This window comes from Rosa chinensis, chromosome 1, assembly GCF_002994745.2.
Source record: "Rosa chinensis cultivar Old Blush chromosome 1, RchiOBHm-V2, whole genome shotgun sequence".
Taxonomy (NCBI): domain Eukaryota; kingdom Viridiplantae; phylum Streptophyta; class Magnoliopsida; order Rosales; family Rosaceae; genus Rosa; species Rosa chinensis.
Window position 1 is genome coordinate 39,817,240 of NC_037088.1, and position 14,257 is coordinate 39,831,496.

A 14,257-nucleotide genomic window follows, 5' to 3' on the forward strand; every position below is an offset into this window, starting at 1 on the left:
TCTTTGCTGGCTAAACAAGCTTGGAGACTTACTCACAATCCCACTTCTTTATGGGCTCGTGTCTTGCAGCAACTGTATTTTCCATCGACTTCTTTTCGTTTCGCAAGAAAAGGTGCTTCAGCTTCTTAGATTTGGTCAAGCTTGTTAATTGGTAGAGATGTTATTCATTCTGAATCTCTTTGGAACATTGGTAATGGTACTTTTGTTCAGATAGGCAGTGCTACATGGATCCCTTCCAACCCTCCCTCATTGATCCATCTTCCGCTGGACTATGGGAACTTTCAGGTTGGTTCTCTCATCAATTGGAACACAAAAACGTGGAATCTGGAGCAAGTCAAAGACCTCATTACACCTACACAATCCCTCTTGATTTCTGCTATTCCTATTATTGATCAAAACATTTCTGATAAGTTGATATAGCCTCATACCAGAAACGGTGGTTTTACTGTTAAGTCAGGTTATCATCTCCTTCACTCTCGTTCTCAAGTTGGAGTAATGCAACATCCTCATAATTCATATGCTATTCCTAGCAGTCTTTGGTCCTGGATTTGGAAGCTTCAAACTATTCCTCGAGTCAAAAATTTCTTATGGCGTGCTTGTCATGGTATTCTTCCAACAAAGAGCAATTTATTTAGAAGGCATATTGCATCTTCAGCTGAGTGTCAATTATGCCTGCACCCAAATGAAACAACTGAACATGCTCTTCTCACTTGTCCTTGGATTGTAAGTGCTTGGTTTGCTCATCTCCTATCTTACAAAGTTACTCTACAAGCTATCACTTCTTTTGAAAGTTGGCTCTTCAACATAAGCCAAATGGATACCCCTACTGATTTTGTCACCCATGTTGTGTTCTTTCTGTGGAGGATTTGGAAGCATAGATGTGATTGTTTTTTTCATAAGCTATCTCCAGATCCAATCAAGATTGCTTTGTCTGCTTTCAAAGCGGCGACTGAATTCCTTGCAGCTCACTCATTAACGAGTTTAGATTCAGATTTTGGGTGTCACACCATTCCCAATACTATTCCTGTTAAGTGGTCTCCGCCTTCTGTCAATGCCATCCTCATCAATACTGATGCTTCTTGGCAAAAGGATACCCTTATGTGTGGAGTGGCAGCTTTGGCTAGAAACTGGAAAGGTTCTTTGATTGCCGGTAAAATGGCAAAAATGCGTGCTCCTTCCCCTTTGGCAGCAGAAGCATTAGCAGTTCGAGAAGCAATTCTTCTGGCAAACTCCTTCCCTCATATGGATATCATTATCTCTTTAGATTCTCAAACTTTGATCAACTCCATCTCCCATAATCTCCTTGCCTCTAATTAGAGAGCTGCAACCATTATTTCTCAAGTCCGGTACCTCTCTTCAACCCGGCAGTTTAACTGGTCTTGGATCAGTAGAAAGCCTAATAAAGCAGCTCATCATGTTGCTTCATTAGTTAACAGTGGGAAGTGTCCTTCCAACTGGGTTCGTCACCCTCCCTCCTCTTTACTTGAAATTTTGTTGTATGATGGGCTTCCAGGTCCACCTCTAGTTTAGTTGGTTTGGTCCTGGCTCTTTGTTTGTTTCTGTCAAGGGTTCTTCTTCCCCTTGTTTTTTATTGAGTATTTCAAGCTGTCAAAAAAAAAAAAAAAAAAACCTCATCATTTATACTTTCTAGCTATTGTCTTCTACTTCAATGCTTTTCATATTTTATTATTATAAGTAATTAAAGAGTTATTATTATAGAAAGTAGAAAGCTAAACGGAGTCACTTTATTTCGACACATCGTCTTCTACAAGACTACAACTCTACAAGGTCGTCTTCTACTGTTCTACAGTAATCATTCCAATTTGAAAATAACAAAGAGCTTAAGGTGCCTGTAAACCGTTATAGACTTTTTATTTATTAATTTCAGTTTTAGATTTAGATTTTTATCATATCCCTTACAATTTGGTATGATCATGTTTGGAAACTCTAGGTTCATGGCTAAGCTGAAAACAATTGATTCATTCTTCAAAAGAAAAGAAGTTGAGGATGTCGCAAACAATAAACTTCGGGCGTTAATGCTTCATCGAGTTCCGCTAGGCCCCCTTCTAATCCTCCAAATACTAAAGAACATCTGAGACCTCAATTGGAAAATCTTGGACGTGGTGTTAATGAAGTTGATATTGCTACTATTGAACAAGATCCTGGAAAACGTCCGAAGATGTGGGAATATCCACCCAACAAGCGCGATGAGATTAAACATGCTTATTTGAAATTAGAGCCATATCAAATTTGCCTTACTGAATATCTAAAGTCTAGAAAGAAGCATCGTCATCGCTTTCAAGAGTCATGGTACACCCAATTTTCTTCTTGGCTTGAATATTCTCCTTTTGAAGATGCAACATATTGCTTACCATATTATCTTATTACAATGAAAGTAGTCGGTCATCGTGGTTGAGAGGTATTTAGTGTCAAGGGATTTAGAATTGGAAGAAAGTGAATGATGGAAATCAATGTGCATTTTTGAATCCTATTGGAGAGGATTCTTGCTCACCTCATAACAAAGCTATGAAAGCTTGTGAAGATTTGTTAAAGCAATCAAGACATATAGACAAAGTGATCAATATACAAACACGTGGGCAGATTTTAAATAACCGATTGCTAGTGAAGACTTCTATTGATGCTATTCGTCTTCTTGCAATTCAGGGATGTGCTTTTAGAGGTCATGACTAAACTCCATAGTTACAAAATAAAGGTAATTTTGTTGAGTTGATTAAACTTTTGGCATCATATAATTAAAAAGTGGCACACACTGTTTTGGAAAATGCTCCTAAATCTACTAAGTATACATCACCTGCAATTCAAAAGGAGATTTTGCAAGTTAGTGCATGCAAAGTGTGGAGCAAGATTCGAGAGGATGTTGGAGATTCTAAATTTTGAATTATTGTTGATGAGGCACGTGACGAGTCTAAGAGAGAACATATAGCTCTTGTTTTGAGATTTGTTGATGGAGAAGGTTTTATACAAGAGCACTTCTTTGATCATTCTCATATTAAAGACACTGCAGCTGAAACTCTAAAGAATGAAATATGTGTCATTCTTTCTCGTATTCACTTGATGTTCAAAATATTCATGGACAAGGGTATGATGGAGCAAGCAACATGCACGGTGAGTGGAAAGGACTGCACACATTATTTCTAAATGATTGTCCATGTGCATACTATGTGCATTGTTTTACACATCGCTTGCAATTGGCATTAGTTGCTGCATCAAGAGAGGTAATTCATGTCCATCATTTTTTCTCTCATTTGAGTTATGTTATTAATGTTTTTGTTTCTTCTTGTAAATGTCATGATGAGTGACAAGATGCTCAAATAGAAGAAATAGCACATCTGTTATCTATTGATGAACTTTAAAGTGGAAAGGGAGCTAATCAGATAGGCACTTTGAAACGAGCCGATGATACTCAATGGAGCTCACATTTTCATTCTTTATGTAGCCTAGTGAAGCTATTTGGTCCAACTATTGTAGTGCTTGAAAAAATTGAGAAAGAAAGCTCCAATTATTGCCAACTTGGTGATGCTAATGCAGCTTGCAAAATGGTTACTTAATTTGAGTTTATTTTCATTCTATTTTTGATGAAGGAGATCATGGGCATCATAAATGGTCTTTATCCAGCCTTGCAATGGAAAAATCAAGACATTTTGAATGCTATGCATTTAGTTTCAGATACAAAAGAACTTATCCAAATGTTTTGAGAAGATGGTTGGAAAATTTTCTTGGGAAAGTCATTTCATTCTCTAATAAATATGAAATTGATTTTCCTGACTTGAATGCTCCTTATTTTGAAGGTCGAAGTTGTCATCGCAAAAGAGATGTTACATTGGAGCATCATTGTCGTGTTGATATATTTGTTGTTGCTATAGATGTTCAATTGGAATAGCTTAATTGTAGGTTGGTGAATCTAGTATGGAACTTCTAACACTTAGCGGTGCTTTGGAACCCAAAAATGCATACAAGTCATTCAATGACATATGTCTTCTTGTGGAGAAGTACATTATCCTCTCGATTTTACTGAGCAAGAGAAAATTAATTTGAGATTCCAATTGAGGTCTTTAGATATTGATGTGCATAGTCATCCGAGATTGCAATCATCGTCATCTATTCTAGAATTATGTCGGAGGTTAGTGGAGACTGAATGGATAAGCAGATATTATCTTATTGATAGATTGATCCATCTTATGTTAACTCTTCCAATATCTACGACAACTAGTGAAAGAACATTTTTGGCTATGAAAATCATTAAAACAAGGCTTAAAAACAAAATGGAGGATGATTTTTGGCAGATAACTTGGCGATCTACAATGAGAGAGAAATTGCTAAGAGCTTCAATTCCGATTCTATACTTGATGACTTTAGTTCTATGAAAGAGTGTAGAGTACTATTTAAATAATTTTTGTACTTCTAAAATTGGTTGTATTGTGATTTTATGGACGGAGTTTAGGTTTCAAGGCCTCCCCTGTTGTACTTTATTTATGCAACTAATAAAATAGGCGTAGGGATGACCCTCCCAGCTTGACTGGATTCTAAACCCAAAAAAAAAAAATTATTATTGTAGTTTTTCAGTCCCTCCATGGTTCAGCTCCTAGTTCCGCACTGTATACATCTGCCCTTTCTCAAAGTATTTATTTGTTTAGACAATAACCCCACTTTTCCCTCTTTTCCGATGGTAAATATTTCCCAAAACATGGAGTGTGGATCAAACTCATGTTTGAATTGAATTGAAATTGAGATACTTATGCAAGTTCTTCCCTTCTAAATCAAACATATTCATATCTGAAAAGGGTTGGCAATAAGTTCATTTAAAATTGACTATTTGTTCTTCTGTTAGAAGAGTTCCAAAAATTAATGCATGTGATCGAGTAAATAGCTCTACGAACAAATGGATCAGATTGAATCAAAAAATGAAAAGATTTGTACAAGTCGTGCCCACGATAAACGCTGGGTAGCCAAGTGCGGAGCGGATAACAACTAAAAGTATGTAAGTAGTAAGCCCACCCCAAGATGAGTGCTCTCTTATTCCGACTTCTCCAGAGACTCTGGTAGCACAGCCAAGATGACGGTGGGTTTTTTGCCCCTGCAAGGGTGGAGCGATAGAATTTTTGAGAATTCAAAAAAGGTCATTAGGACAGATCTCAAGTGGAAGTGCAGTGATGTATGCAACTGAGGCATCCTAACAGTCTCGTGGGCCATTTAGTAGCACCCCATAGATTATCTCAAAAGGGCACTTTCCGCTTGATCTATTCTTGGACATGTTGTATGCGAACTCAGCTTGTGACAAAGAAAGGTCTCAATTATGTTTTTCTTCTCCAACAAGACTTCTTAAGAGATTTCCAAGAGATCAATTTACCACTTCAATCTGACCATCTATCTGTGGGTGATGAGAGCTACTGAATTGAAGATGAGTTCCCATTTTACACCATAGTGTCCTCCAAAAATGGCTAACAAACTTAGGATCACAATAAGATGTAATATACTTAGGCACCCCATGAAGTTTGACAACCTCTTTGAAATAGAACTGAGTCACATGAGTTGCATCAAAGTTTTGGGTGCCAGAAAGAAAATGCATCATCTTGGAAAACTTGTCTGCCGCCACAAGAATAGAATCAACCCCACGTCTTATATTCGGCAAGCCCAAAACAAAGTCCATAGAGACATCTTCCCAATTAAGGTGATTTAGGAACTGGCAATGGTGTATACAAGCCTGTATTCTGAGACTTACTACTTAGATGCATGGCACATTCGACACCTCTCCGCGTGCTTAGTAACATCTTTGTGCATTCCAGGCAATAAACTGTTAATGTCTAAGATTGAGCGGTAGCCCAAATCTTGGTTAACACTGGTCCGGTGGGCAGACCGCTACTTGTGATGTTCTCAGAGCTTTCGCTATCTGTCAAGTGAAATACAAAGCGCGTCAGAGGGAGACCGCGTTGGGCGGTCTTCTCTTCTCCGTTGCCTAAGTTAGTCAATGTATTTATGTTGACAGAATAACAGTAGGTAAATAGTAAATGCGTAATTAATGAGGAGAGAGGAGTGAACCTTTTATAAGTGGGGAAGAGGCTGACCTCTTCCTTGTTTTCGATGTATGACTGATATGCTTCAGTTCCCAGTTTGTGGAGCTTCTGATGCTGTTTTGGGGCGGCACGTGGCAGCGCGTCAGCAATGATCTAGGGGTGAGCCGGGGCTCAGGCGGTAGCCTGCTTGGTTGTGTTTCCATAGGTCACACCGTTGGTGGTAGTTGGTACCGCTGGGGGTAGCACGAGCGTGACTCATTATAGCTAATTATGCTTCGCAAATGCTCATGTAAGTACATAAACTTTGCTGCAACTAACCCCAAAGTTTTGTCACGCCCAAAGTGTCCACTAAGGCCTCCATCATGCAATTCAGATATGATAACCGGCACATGAAAGCACTTTGGTGCATTTGACAATACAAAAGGCATTACAAGCCATTCGTACAACCACTACTACAAAAAGTTAATCACACAACACTAATCACACAACGAAACATAAATTATCTGTTGTGTGTTTAAGTAAGTTTTATTGCACAACGGTACTTGTTATATTCTGTTGTGTGAATATCAAGAAAGTGATAACTTTTTTATTAGAACAACATTGCACAACTAAATTAAGTAATGTTTGTCGTCTGAGTCTTAAAAAAATTTGCGGCAGATTTCCCTCCACCTTAGAGTCTTGGTTGGCTCTTGAAACACTGAAATTTGGGCTACTAGGACAACGGGTTTTACTATTTCCGTTGTGTGATTGAAAAGCTAAGCATGAAAGTTTGAGGAAGCTTGCTTGAATGTCTTCCCCTAGATAGGCCTAGCGCTAGGGCTGTCAATTCCGACACGACCCGATAACACGACTCGAAACCCGCACGAAATAAAGCGGGTTGAACCCGCACGATTAAAAAGCGGGTCAGCCACGGGTCAACCCGCCATGACCCATTTAATAAATGGGTCGGCCACGGGTCAACCCGCCAACACGAAGTGAACCCGTATAACCCGATTATACTACTGAAATTTTAGACGTTGGGAGTATTTGATCATAGGATTAGACAATTTGAAATATTTTTCTTTATAATTATTGGATTTAATTATTTATGAATTATATATAATTATTTATATTCTTCGTCTTGTGGAGTTTTTAGCGAATTTAATCAATTTATGCATTTTTTTAGTTAAATGGGTCGCATTGTTAACCCTTAAATGGGTCATTTTGTCAAACACAACACAACCTATTTATTAAATGGGTTAAGCGGGTTGGAAACGGGTAACCCGTTTAATAAATGGGTTGGGTTTGGGTTTAAATTTTTGACACGATTATTAAATGGGTTGGGTTTGGGTTTGTATCTTGCAACACGATAAATACCTTGACCCGACACGAACCCAACCCGACACGACCCATTGACAGCCCTACCTAGCGCAAGCTGCAAAAATTGGACAACAGATTTAAGCTTTTCTGTTGTGTGATGTAAGAAGATAAGCGGCAATATTTTGAGCCAAAATTTTGTAGGCGGCATGTTTCCCTCCATGTTTCCACATTTTGATTTTATGCAGTGCACTGATACGACAGTTTGGTGAAGTTTCTGTTGTGTGAGTACCATTGAATTTTTTGCTAGGTTTAATTGCTATGCCACATCGTGTCCAAAAGAAATAAACAAGGAAAACAAAACCTAGCTAGCCACTCAACCATCTCTCTCTCTCTCTCGCTCGCTATCGAATCTAGCCATCTGCAAGCGTTTAACAATGGCCAGAAATATTGGACTCTGCGACCAAGGGATCTTAAGCCTCTCGTCATCGCCGTCAAAGACCTCGATGTGCAGCAACGGATTTATTCCATGCCGGTCGTCGTCCAGGCTCCACCAGTTTGGGAGAAGTAACAAGGGGTCGCCAGTAAAGGACGACGGAAATGAAGCCTATTCTGGCTATTAAGATCAGAGCTTGTTGGGTCTGATTTCGATTCTTTTTCTGCTCCTGCAAGTGGCGTTGCCAATATGGACGGCGAGAACATTCCGGGCCCAACTATCCAAACCCTAGAGCTCCCAATTCTTCCACCATGGAGGGCGTAGCTGGGCCTGGAGCTACTTCTGTCACCAATGAGCGCGTGACTTACAAGCTTAAGGGCTACTTTGATTTGGCCAAGGATGAGATTGCCAAGGCTGTTAGGTGACTTGGTTCATAAACTCTTCGCAAGCGTCCGAATCGTTGTCAAGTAAGGGAAGTAATTGGACTTTAGTTTATCGTACCTCGGGGATTAGGTGTTAGACCTAACCAAGATAATTGGCGGTAGGATACTAAAAGCACACAAGAAAAATAAAAAGTAAAATAAGACTATAAACAATCAAGGCACCAAGCCTTGGCAATGCTCGGCTTAGCTCACACCAAGCCTATTCAAAGCCACTAACTTGTAGCCTCAAGATGGGTATACACAAATGAGTCGATGGATTTAATGTTTGAGAGTGGATTTGAACTTAACAAAAAGTAATAAAATGTAAAGCGATTAATAAAAATGCAAGGAAATTAAACTAGAAAAGTGTGAACAATATAATGGGAATGTCGGGTGCTAGGGAGGTTCCTTCACCCAAATCTCATGTGTCGGAAGCTAATCTAATGTAGATGCAAATTTCATACTTTGGCGGTAGTCGTATCCAAGGCGGTTCAAGGCTCAAGGACCGAAATTCTCTTTCATGATATTCCTACTCCGGTTCAAGGGTCGTAGGAACTCACTTGGCATGAATTAGAGCCGGTTCAAGGGTCTCTAATTCACATCAAGAGGCCTAAAGATCGAGGAATTAGACTACTAAGCGACCCGCCCGCTCATTCACGCAACGGGTGTAAATCACCATGCTTATAACCCCTCGAATACGAAATTGAAGGTTTCTAGCTTAGAAATTAGAGGGGGTCAAGCCTCTAACTTCATCCTAGACATGCTCAAAATACACACCCTAGAGTTGACTAGGCTCCTAGACATGCATTTTAACCCAACAAAAATAGATATAAGCATCCAACAAATTAAATTGCATCATGACATTAAAATAGGCATTCTTTACATAAAATTTGGACTAGGGCACACAACCCTAGCCCCCAACAACAAATCTACTCACTACCCATCATTAAACAAACATCAATATACAAAATTTAAAGAGGAACAAAGTGAAGAGAAGTAGGAGTAACAAGAACAAGCCACAAATTGCTATAAAGCAATTATGGCTAGCCTTGATTTATGGCTCCCCACTTTTACCCAAATTTAATGGTGATGAATTTCTTGATGCTTGGGCTTCCCCTTTGAAATTTGTGGAATTGATGAGAAGATTGAATCTTAGTGAGGTAGATCTTGGTGAGGTGAAATTTTAGTGAGGAGGTGTGAATCTTGGTGAGGTGAAGTGTGAATCTTAGTGAGGTGGGAAGAAAAGATGAGAATGAAGGAATTGTGGTGAGGTGAGGTTTCGGTGAAGAGGAAGAGAAAAAATGGAAATTGGCATCTGGGCGTGATGTATTGGGTTGGAGGTGAGAGAGAATCTGATGGGATTTTGGTGTGCGCCGGAATTGCTGCTCTCTCCGCTCTGTGAATAGGGTTGGTCCTCAATATATATATGGGGTCATGGTGCATGATGTGATCGATACGGTGAGGCACGTGGCCACATGAGAGAGTAAGGGATGAGGAAAGAAATGGTGCGCGTGAGAAGGAGGAAAAGTGGGTGGCTGTTTGTTTTGTTAGAAAGGTCGTCAGGCCACGTGTTAATATATGAATGGTTTTTGGTTAATTAACCAAATATTCAACATGAAACGTGCAGCTATTGAATTTGATTAATTAAACCTTGTGCTGTATCCTTAATAATTGGCCCTTCCTCAACTTGATCACCGCACAATTCATCATCATTTTGATCTCTTAACATCGATGTGTGGGGATTGATCAATTAGACATTCGTCGAAAACTCTAATTTGTCCATTTTTGCGCTATTTTCTTTCGATATCCATGACTCCGTTTATTTCCTACACATAAATAAAAAGTGGATTAATTATATAATAATTGACATGGGGATTGGTTTATTCCTAGTGTTTTAGATATAATTATACGCATATAAATGTGTATAATCATTAGGGCTGAAGAATGGGGCTCAAGATCGGCGTCGGCAACACAATCGAGATTAGTTTCTACACCACTTGCTCTTACAAGTAATTCTCTAATTTGTAAAAGGCTAAGCTTGTGTTTATAATTCAAATTGATTATTGCACAGATGAAACCACTCAGATTCTGGTTGAGTTCTTGGAGGTGGCAATCGCATCAATCGTTTTCCTCAAAGGTATTTATCCTCCAGGTTTGTTTTAATCTCATTCAATCACAAAGCCCAGTTCTTGTTTGTGGTTTCTGGGAAAATTTTCGGTATTGGGTTTGTGTCTTTCTTCCATTATTTGGGGAACCCAGAAAGGATTCATGCTATAGACAAGTGGAATACATATTAGGAATATGCCAATGAACTACCCATGCAGCAAGCGGCCTGCTATAGATTTCTAATTCGCTTTTATGAATTGCAATCTCATTCCTGTGATGGGAACAATACAAAGTTTCATATTGTCATGACCAAAACTGAATAAAGATTCGGTCATACTCCTATAGACACTTTTTTATTCCTGTAAAAATGAATTGGCATGTTCTTCTCCTTCTTATTCTTGTATTTTCCTTCTTCCCCTTATCATTTTCCATGTAATCTCACTGAAACGGACATACAGTGACAAAAACCTTATGGAAAGATTTATGTTCAAGCTCACTCTGGATCAGTCTTGTGGCTTAAACATCAAAGAAGCTGACCTGGAGTTCTCACCTTTTGTTGATGTTGTGTGTTTCCAATGCTAGATGAGTAGTGGCTGTGCTTGGGGAGTAGTCAACCACCTCAAAGCTGTTAGCTTCATGCTGCTATTGAAAAAGTGTAAGTATGCAATTCTATCTTTTTGGATTTCGTTATGAGTTTTAGCTTTAAGTTCTTTAAAATTCATAATTGATGGTGATGGTGATGTTGTCTTGACTTGGATTATTGAATAGGGTGCAGGTTTCAAACGAAACAGATGTATTGATTTAGTTGGTTCAGCATGAAGCTCAGGTTGGTTGGAGATGTGACTGCTATTGTAGTGACAGCTTACTATGTAAGTCCCATCTTTTAACTTCATTGATTTATGTAAGTAAATCATACTCCTATTCGGGTGGGTGTACAATTATGTACTTGCAAATGTGCTACAATTATGTACTTTCTCCAAGTTCTTGTAATCCTTTTGTGATGATTGATAGCCGTAATGCACTATGTTAGCAGGATCATACAAATGTTTAGCTAATTACTGAAAAATGACATGACCATCTTGTCATCTATTTACTTATTGCTTATTGAAGTAAACATTCACTACATTTTCATAATATTGCGCTCTCTTCGTGTGAGAAAAAAGGATGTATAATTAACTGCATTCTCAACATTTGGCCTTTCATTATATCTTACAATATCCTTATCACTTAAATTATCTGAAGATGGTTTGATTGTGGTTAGATGTGTGCTGTTTTGAAAACCTATCTGTCCACTAAATACTACTTTTTACTGAATTGGATTGGTTGAGTCACCGAATGAGAACGTGAAGAAGGTTCAGTATGCTGTTAGAGGCGAGTTGTATCTTCAAGCTTCTGAGCTTCAGAAGGAAGGAAAGAAGGTATAGAGACCAGTTTTGTTTGGTTCTTTTGTTTGGTAATTTAGTTGTTCTTGCTTGCACCCTTGGAAAATGGGTCTGCAATGCTATTTTGCTTCGTCTTTCTTTGACTTTCTTGATCAATTTCAGAAAGCATTTATATCCCTTCACCGAGAAGTCCATTAAGCTTCTGATGGATAAGAAGCAGAAGGCAGAGAAGTCTTTGAAAATTGAAAAGGAGATGACACAATCCCAGGCTAATGAATTGGCCTCCCTTAGGCATGCAACTCTAAGTTCAATTCTAGTTAATCATCTTTTGCTGTAGCATATACAGCAGGCTCTTAGACATATTCACATTAATTGCAGATCTGCCTTAAGTGAAAAGTGCACTACTTTGTGCCTAGCATGATATGCTTGAGTGGTTCCGTGACGCATATATGAGCTTGATATAATTGATGATTCAGTTTACACCTATACTTCATTATTCTATTAGAATTTAGAGAAGCTTAGGTGCGTGCATACATTTATATAAATATATATATGTGTGTGTGTGTGTGTGTGTGTGTGTGTGTGTGTGTATCGTTGCTACAAATTCCCAAATCAATGTGCAATTCCTTTTTAATTATATTTATATATATATATATATATTGTAGATCTTGATCATACATTATGCTTCAATTACATATGCGTTTAAAGCTTTTCAATTGCAGATGGTTTTAGTTTTGGTGGCAAGGTAAGTAACACATCAGGTTTGTCTCTCTCCTTAAGTTGTGACTGTCTTAGCATACTGGAAATCATGCCATCATTGTGCAAAATTTTGTTGTGGTCTTTCACTAAAAGTATGGCATTTGAGTAGTGAAATGTTAAGTTTACATTGACTGTGATATTCAGTCATCTGGCATGTCATTTAGTTTGATTAACAGAGAATTAGACACCACTAATTAGAAGCATGCATGTTACTGAAAAAGTGATAATTATGGATTTTCACAGCCTAGCTATGTTTGAACCTATATGATATCAACAAAAATTGTTATACCCTTGTGTACACAGGGCTTTTGTCAATAAACTAGCTACCCAAGATTTCCATACTTGAACATGCAGTTTGATTCAAATATCACATTATATACATCAGAGCATCAAGCCTTGCCGACTGAGCTTATTTGCTACTTTTCAGCTTCCTACTAACAAGCATGGAAGGAATGGAAAGGTTATTTACATTGATGCTGACCCAGCGTCAAAGGCAGCTGCTGCAACTGTTCTTGGCATCTAAGTTGGCTGTGGATTCAGACCTAAGATTTCATGTAGGAGATGATTCTAGAGCTAATGTTGCATAAGGTAATGAACTTGTCCATCAGAATCCTCAAGCACAAGATGGAAATTGGATTGCTCGTATTGCAGCATTACTTGTGGGTGAGGATTGAACACAATCTTGAATAGCTTATGAAATTGGTAGGCATAGTTCAATGACATGTTTAAATGCTTATAAAGTTGTATATGGTGAATCGATTGGAGTTTGTTTGATGTATCAAAGCTACTTTTAGCATTAATACAAAATTATTGTTCATTGATAATAATCTCTAGCATTGATTTGTGCAATTTCACCTAGCATTGATCTCATACAACAGAATACAAAACAATGTGTTGTATGACTGTAAAGAGTTGAAAATTAAGGCTTTTCCTACAACAGTCATTGGCTGTTAGCCAATTTGATTACAATACTCACACCACAGCTAATCAAATATAGCTATTGTGTGAATTAACAACCAACAACAAAAGAAAACAGAATTCTATTGTGTGAGATTCATAGCACACAACAGAAATAAAATCATCTCTGTTTTCTGAGCAATCAACAGACAAGGGAGATAATTTCACTTTGGTTGTGTGTTACTTACGTCAAACAACACAGAATGAGTTATATTTGTTGTCTCTTATTATTATCAGACAACAAAAATTGAATTATATCTGTTGTCTGTTATTAGTCTCAGACAACAAAGAATGAGTTATATCTATTGTGTGTTATGAATCTCAGACAACAAAGAATGAGTTATACCTGTTGTGTGTTATGAATCTCAGACAACGGCGTATTCCCACTTCTGTTGTCTGAATGGCTCGACACATCCTTGCGCATGCCATGGCAGGCACCTGCTGCGCATAATTCACACATCAGAAAAATAGCTATTCTGTTGATCCAACTACCATCAGACAACGGTGGAATTACCGTTGTGTGATTTTTCAATCACACAACCTGAATGGTTCGACACATCCTTGCACATGCCATGGCAGGCACCTGTTGCGCATAATTCACACAACGGAAAAATAGCTATTTTGTTGAGCCAACTACTATCAGACAACGGTGGAATTACCGTTGTGTGATTTTTCAATCACACAACACTGACTTAGACAACGGTGGACTTCTTCATCAGATAACAGAAATCCACCGTTGTCTGATGAACTTTTTGTAGTAGTGATTTACAACTGGGCTCTTCACCTTTGCAGCTGCTTTAACTTGGTTCAAACATTTTGGAGATTTCCTTGAGCATCATGGTGCTCACATATTAGCGCCCCATAAAT

At 38.4% G+C, this 14,257-nt stretch overlaps 1 long non-coding RNA gene across 1 annotated transcript; it reads left to right on the forward strand.

The window, feature by feature from the left end:
* The first annotated feature begins 9,888 nt into the window (after positions 1-9,888).
* On the forward strand, positions 9,889-13,257 carry LOC112190149. Its single transcript, XR_002932259.2, has 3 exons — positions 9,889-10,323; positions 10,875-10,947; positions 11,061-13,257. It is a non-coding gene; the product is annotated as an uncharacterized LOC112190149 (long non-coding RNA).
* The last annotated feature ends 1,000 nt before the right edge of the window (positions 13,258-14,257 follow it).